Raw genomic sequence first — 7,541 nt, forward strand, 5'->3', positions numbered from 1 at the left:
TTCACCACAATACAATATAACTTCTCCACGTTAATTTCTCTCAAATCACGTTAATGCATCAGTTACAAAATTCTACTACTTAATTCTCCACTACTGCATCAGTTAATTCCTCTCACATGAATTACTGCGTCAATTGTATTATTCCCAATTTTTTCTCTTAATCTCTCTCACTTCACTGGTTACTCCATATCTCTCCATAATAAAATTTTTTTTCTTCATTTCTCCTTTGTCTTCTCCTGCATTCTTCTCACTTCGCCTAAATATAATGTAAAATCTACTGTAAATTATTTTTTGTCATTAAATAAAAGTGTATAGCTGTTTTTATATGTTTCTTTGATTAATTATAGTTGACATACCAATGGAAGATTCACGTGGAAGTGGTCGACGAACTTGGCAAGACTATGCCAGACAACGAAGACAAAATATGAGTGAAGAATATGAGTGAAGAACAGAGGCAGCAACACCTTGCCAGAAGGCGTGGCAGTTACCGAGAGAGTATTAGACGAGGAAAACAAATCGATACATCAAGTGGACCAACTAGCATGGCAACACCATTACAAGATATCACAAATATACCTCCTCAACAATACTCTATATCAGGTACTCTAAATTATACTTCTCATTAATAAATTTATATTGTTAGTTTATTATTTAATATGAATTATTTTTTATGATATATCTATGTTACTGGACTCTTAGTACGTACCAATTATGTATAATTTATTTCTTTAGTGTACCCTTAAATTATCAAATTACATTATTTTCATCTTAATAATGAATTTTTTACATATACAGATACTCACAATAACACCGGAGCTGGTTCAAGTAATATACCAAACGATTCAAATATGGGTAGGAATCCTATATTTATATTTATTTAATTAATAATAATTTATTTTTCCTTAAATTTTGATTCAATAAATTTTTTATTATTGGCCTAAATAATGTTATTATATTATCTTAAATGTACTTTACATCATCATAATCTCAATTATTAAATAGTTTAATAATTTTTAAATATAATATTATATTGCCAAACAATTTTTATAACTGTATTATTATAAGAAAAATATATATGTTCAATGTTTAATAACATATTTATTATTAAATTTTAATAGATAATTCTGGTATATTTTTTTATTTTTTTCTACAATTTAATTTACCATTTAATTTGAATTATTTCTACAATATTTCTATGTTAATGTACTCTTAGTACTATTTATCTGTAATTTATCTACCGAATGTACTCTTAAATTGTCAACATACATTATTTTCATGTTAATAATAAATTTTTTAAATATTTAGATACTCATAATAAAAGCAAAAATGATTCAAGTAATAGACCAAATGATAATAAATATGGATAGAACTCCTGTATATTTATTTAATTAATAGTATTTTTTTTCATAAATTTTGATTCAATAAACCTTCCATTATTGACCTATATAATATTATTATAAGAATAAATAAAATGTTCTCGCGCCGTATCATTATAACAAAAATTATATTAGATATATGTGTTTAATAATATAATTGTAACTTAAATTTTTTCACTGTATAACAAAAATAATTAGTATTTCGATATTTTTTTAAAATTAAACACGGTAAAATATAATCATTTAAAATACATTGTTGTCGTTCCAATAATATGATTGCTATTATTCAGATGCTCATAATAATAGTGGTCCAATTAATATCTAATATAATTTTACGTTTCATATATTTTTTAACATTCTACAATTCTTTTAAACGTTTTATTTAATACACAAAAAAAGGTTAAAATATTTTTAATAAATATATAACATTGTAAAAAATAAATGATAATTTCTTCACTTAATAAATCTATTATACGGTTACACTTGAATTATTTTTCAAATTGTGACTTTTTACAGGAACTCTGCCTATGATGTATTTGTATTTTACGGTCACTATCTATTTTTTTAATTATTCAGAGTTTGAATAATTATGATATTAATGGTATTCTACATTTTCTATTACTTTCAATCAATTTAATTTTGTATGATTTGTTTCTTTAAAAGTAACGTCTCTATTACCACTGATACTGTACAGACTTAATTTAATAAAATTTTTTATAATTTTGTTGATGTGTTCTTTTTATATACTATCAGAAATTCATGGAAATAGATCTGATCAAAACAGTAGACGTGAAGAAAATGTAACTGGTTAGTATTGTACTTTTTTTTTCTTTATATATTTAGTATTGTGACATAATTTTAATAGGTAAATAAATTTATAAAAAAATATTATTTTATCCTTATATGTTAGCATATTAATGTATTCATAGTAAACATTAAGTGTGAGCATAATTGATTTTAAAAAAATTATTTATTTAAGATCATTACCAGAACCAATTATAAAAAAGAGTGCCAGTGCCTAACAAAAAAAAATTTAAAATCTATACACAAAAAAAATTTATAAAAACCAATAAAATACTTAAAATATTTATTTGCCAATTAAAATGAAAAATATGTAAACTTTAGCAAAAATAATAAAATAGGTAATTTAAAAAAATTTATATTTTGTTGAATCATTCTGTTATAATTCATACAAACATGATAAAATAAAATAATTAAATAAAATGTTAAAAAATTTATTTATTTAAGATCATTACAAGAACCAATTATAAAAAAAACATGAAACAAAACATACAAGCTAAAAAATTTGGCCAAAGGCAAAAATTGTCATACCCTATATAAGATAATTAACTAAAAAATGCTATAAGACAATTGATGAACGGAGAATTTTATACAAAAAAAAAATTATGATATATAAAGAAAGTATTTTAAAAAAAAAATTATTTATTTCAGACTCAAACTATATTGTATTGATTATTTAATCTAAAAAAAATAATCCATGATAAACATAGTGTTACCATAAAAACAAAAATATATAATGGAACAAGAAAATAATAATCATTTAGAATAATATAATGTTGTTATATATCGTAAGTTAGATTAACTTTGTTATAACAGTTTCGAATAAAAGGTTTTAAACAAAATGATTTTATTAAAAAAAGAATAAAACTATATTGCTACATAATAAATAATATTTCTTTATAATTAAATAAAAGAATAAAAACATTTATTTAACGAATAAAAAACATCTTTAGAAAGAATAAAATAAAATATTTTATAATTAAAGTTGTTAAATACATCTGAATGACAAAATTTAAAAAAAAATAAAGTCAAACAATATCACAATATTATACAATGTAACAAAGTTAAAAAAAAGATTGAAACATCACTTAAATATTTGACAGCTACTTATCTCTTTTTTATGATGACCACTATAATGGAAGTAATTCTTTGTATTTATAATCAACAAACAAAGAACTATTTTTTTAGTTGTTACAAAATTCATCATTTTATGATTTTCATTATGAATGTAACCAAATATATGTTAATTTAATACGAGTACAGAAAATAGACAAAATGTTCGAGCATCCCATAATTGTGCTCGAAATTTTCAAGAGGATGCAACAATAATTCGAACTCCGCTACCAATCCCAAGGACATGTCAATACTGTAGCGCACGTCTATTTCACCATGAGACGTTCGAGATGTGCTGTAATGGGGGAAAAGTCTCTCTTCCCCGAGTAAATGCTCCTCAGGAATTACTTGAAATCTTCTTGGACCCCTCTGCAGAAGGAAACCATTTTAGGAAACATATTCGTGGATACAATCATGTATTTTCCTTCACTTCGTGTGGTGTGCACATAGACAAACAACTGGCTATGACAGGTCGTGGTATATATACATTTCGTGCTCAAGGCTCAATATATCATAGTATAGGGGGATTTCATCCGGATCAGGGCACGCGACCACGGTTTTTGCAACTGTACATATATGATACTGATCACGAGTTGCAGAATAGGATGCTGGAGAACACACAACTACATGAAACATTAGTTCCATTTCCTACGCAGTATAGACTTCAATAAAATTATGCCAAAAAATTGATCAATGTATCTAATCTTTTTTACAAATTCTAAAAAATTTGTAGATCCGCCCCGATGATCAATCCACCGTATTGCAAGCAGGGCGATTACTACAACAATATGTTGTTGATAACTATGTAAAAATTGAAACCGGAAAGTTAAGATGGGTTCGAAATAGACAGAAGAAATTACGGGCTGAATTATACCAAGGTTTACAAGATGCTTTGCACACAGGAGAAATCAATGCAGGTAAATATTGTTGTATCTAATTGCTACTTCGAAAATCATTAAGAATTACCCAAAATAATTATTAAAACTAATAATATTTCTCTATATATTTGTCTTCAGAAAATGTTGGAAGAAAAAGAACAATATTACCATCGTCGTTCATTGGTAGCCGTCGCGACATGACCCAACGATATGAAGATGGAATGGCGATTGTTCTTAAAGAGGGCAAGCCAGATATTTTTCTCACAATGACATGCAATCCATCTTGGACTGAAATAACTTCAGAACTCAACCCAGTTCAAACTCCACAAGATCGTCCAGATCTAACAACAAGAATTTTTCGAGCCAAATTTGAACAGCTGAAAGAGGATGTCATTACTAAGGGTGTCTTGGGAAAGGTGAAGAGCTATATTTATGTCACTGAGTTTCAAAAAAGAGGGTTGCCACATGTACATATGTTGCTAATCTTAGAAAACAATGACAAGTTAATTGACCCAGAGCATTATGATAGTTTGGTACGTGCAGAGATACCATCTAAAGAAGTAGAACCATACCTACATGATGCAGTGCTAAAACATATGATTCATGGTCCTTGCGGTATACTTGATCAATCTTCACCCTGCATGAAAAATGGCCAATGTAAACGCAACTACCCAAAAGAGTTCGCAGCAGAAACACGAAGAGGTGATGACTCATATCCGCAATATAGGCGACGATTCGACACTCCAGTACAAATTAACCAAAGTGTCACGGTTGACAATAGATGGGTAGTTCCGTACAACCCTTGGCTACTACTAAAGTATGATTGCCATATTAATGTTGAGATATGTAGTAGCATCAAGAGTATAAAGTATCTCTACAAATATTGCTACAAGGGTCCAGACCGGGTTGCAATGGAAGTTCACAACGGTTCTAATGTTGACGAGGTCCAACAGTTTGTTGATGCAAGATGGATTGCTGCTCCAGAGGCATGTTGGAGAATATTTAAATTTAACCTTTACCGAATGTATCCATCAGTGGAAAGGTTACAAATTCATTTGCCAAATCAACATCAAGTGAGCTTCTATGATCACCAAACCATTCCTGAAATACTTAATGATGATTATTTCTCTAGAACAATGCTCACTAAGTTCTTTGCCCTAAATCGTGAGGAGGACCAACAATCTAGGCATCTTTTGTACAGGGAAATTCCAGAGTATTACACTTGGCACAACATGGAAAAGGAATGGCGTCGGCGCAAGACACAGAGGAGATCCATCGGTCGAATTTATACTATATCACCTTCAGAAGGAGAAAAATTCTATTTGCGTATTCTATTATCTAATGTCAGAGGACCAATCAGTTGGGATGACTTGCTAACAGTGAATGGGGTCCAGTATTCGTCCTTCAAGCAATCTGCTCAACACCGAGGATTGTTAGAGAGTGACAGTAGCATCCGTGAGTGTTTGGTTGAGGCTTCTGTTTTACGATTGCCATGTGCTTTACGAAGGTTGTTTGCAACCATCTTAATATTTTGTGAGCCTACAGATGTAAGAAGCTTATGGGATGAATTTTTTTCATATATGGTGGATGATTATCCGTCAACCAGCACCACAACAGCCTTAGTGTTCACAAATCGGCTACTCAGGGATATAAATGATATACTCCTTCAGCACGGAAAACATATTACACAATACGATTTGCCAGCTCTAACTCATGAAAATGACAATGACAACTCGATACCCAGAGTTATCCAAGAAGAACTGTCTATCGAAGTACCCCAGGAAGACCTGTGTTCCATAACAAGATTGAACAATGACCAGTCTAAAGCTTTCAAGTGCATTATGAATACAATTAATCGAAGAGAAAGTGGAGTGTTCTTTGTTGATGGGCCAGGAGGATCAGGCAAAACATTTCTTTACAGAGCTATAATTGCAGAATTGAGAAATAAGGGTCATATTGTCTTGGTAACTGCATCATCAGGAATAGCCGCAACATTATTGCCTGGGGGTCGAACAGCTCATTCTAGGTTTAAGATCCCAATTAATGCAGAACCATCATCCATTTGCAACATAAGCAAACAATCAGATCTTGCAAAACTGATTAGACAAACAACGGCAATCATCTAGGATGAAGCACCTATGGCAAATAAAGAATCGGTGCAATCATTAGACCGCACTCTGAGAGATATATTAGCAAACGATATGCCATTTGGAGGAAAACTGATGGTGATGGGAGGAGATTTCCGCCAAGTACTGCCTGTGGTACCGAAAGGTAGTAAGTCACAAATGATTTCAGCTTCTATAGTTAAGTCTCATTTATGGGCTTCCACTAAAATTCTCCATTTGCGATAAAATATGCGATCTTCTAATGATCATGTTTTTGCTGAGTATCTTATGCGCATTGGTGATGGAATTGAGCCCACCATACATGAAGACTTTGTACGGATACAAGCAAATATGGCAATTCCGTGGGAGGGTGAAACATCGTTACACAAGTTAATAGAAGAAATATTTCCAAACTTACAATCTCATGGGTGGGATGCTTCTTACATGGTAGAAAGGGCAATATTGACGCCAAAAAATCATGATGTGCAACAGCTTAATGATATAATTATCAACCAGTTTCCAGGAGAAGAACGAAATTTAGTCTCATTTGATGAGGTAGAAGGAGATGCTAATAATTTATATCAACAAGAATATCTTAACTCAGTTTCTACAGGCGGGTTGCCACCTCATGTGTTGAAGGTAAAAAGAGGTGCACCTTTGATGTTATTGAGAAATATAGACCCTAAGGCCGGCTTATGCAATGGTACAAGGTTACTATGTCGTGGAAATTTTCAAAACATGTTGGACGTAGAAATTTTAACCGGTCATCACTGTGGAAGAAGAGCTTTCTTGCCTCGGATAAAACACAAAACAACAGAAAATTCAGGACTGCCATTTATACTTATCCGGAAGCAATTTCCTGTAAGGTTGAGTTTTGCAATAACAATAAACAAATCACAAGGACAGACCATTCCTAAAGTAGGGATCTATCTCCCTAAACATGTATTTAGCCATGACCAATTATATGTTGCTCTGTCTCGAAGTATTTCTCAGTCAACTATAAAAATTTTAGTCAAAGAAGGAAAAATAGATGGAACAAGTGGAGAATTTACCAGAAATGTAGTTTTCAAAGAAATATTGTTACCTTCCCCACAGGTAATTTATGTTCTTCGTAAGTATGTGTAGTTACTTCTTGGTACAATTCAGTCTATATATAATTTTAATCTTTAAATCTTTTTCATTGATATATATATATCTTTGTATACAAACTTCAATTTATTGAGGACTAACGACTTATATTTTTTAATAGACAATTTGATTTCAAAGGA

General features: G+C 30.5%; 1 pseudogene; it reads left to right on the plus strand.

The window, feature by feature from the left end:
* Window positions 438–7,541, plus strand: part of LOC107620624 — an 11,078-nt pseudogene continuing 3,974 nt past the window's right edge.

This window comes from Arachis ipaensis, chromosome B10, assembly GCF_000816755.2.
Source record: "Arachis ipaensis cultivar K30076 chromosome B10, Araip1.1, whole genome shotgun sequence".
NCBI lineage: Eukaryota > Viridiplantae > Streptophyta > Magnoliopsida > Fabales > Fabaceae > Arachis > Arachis ipaensis.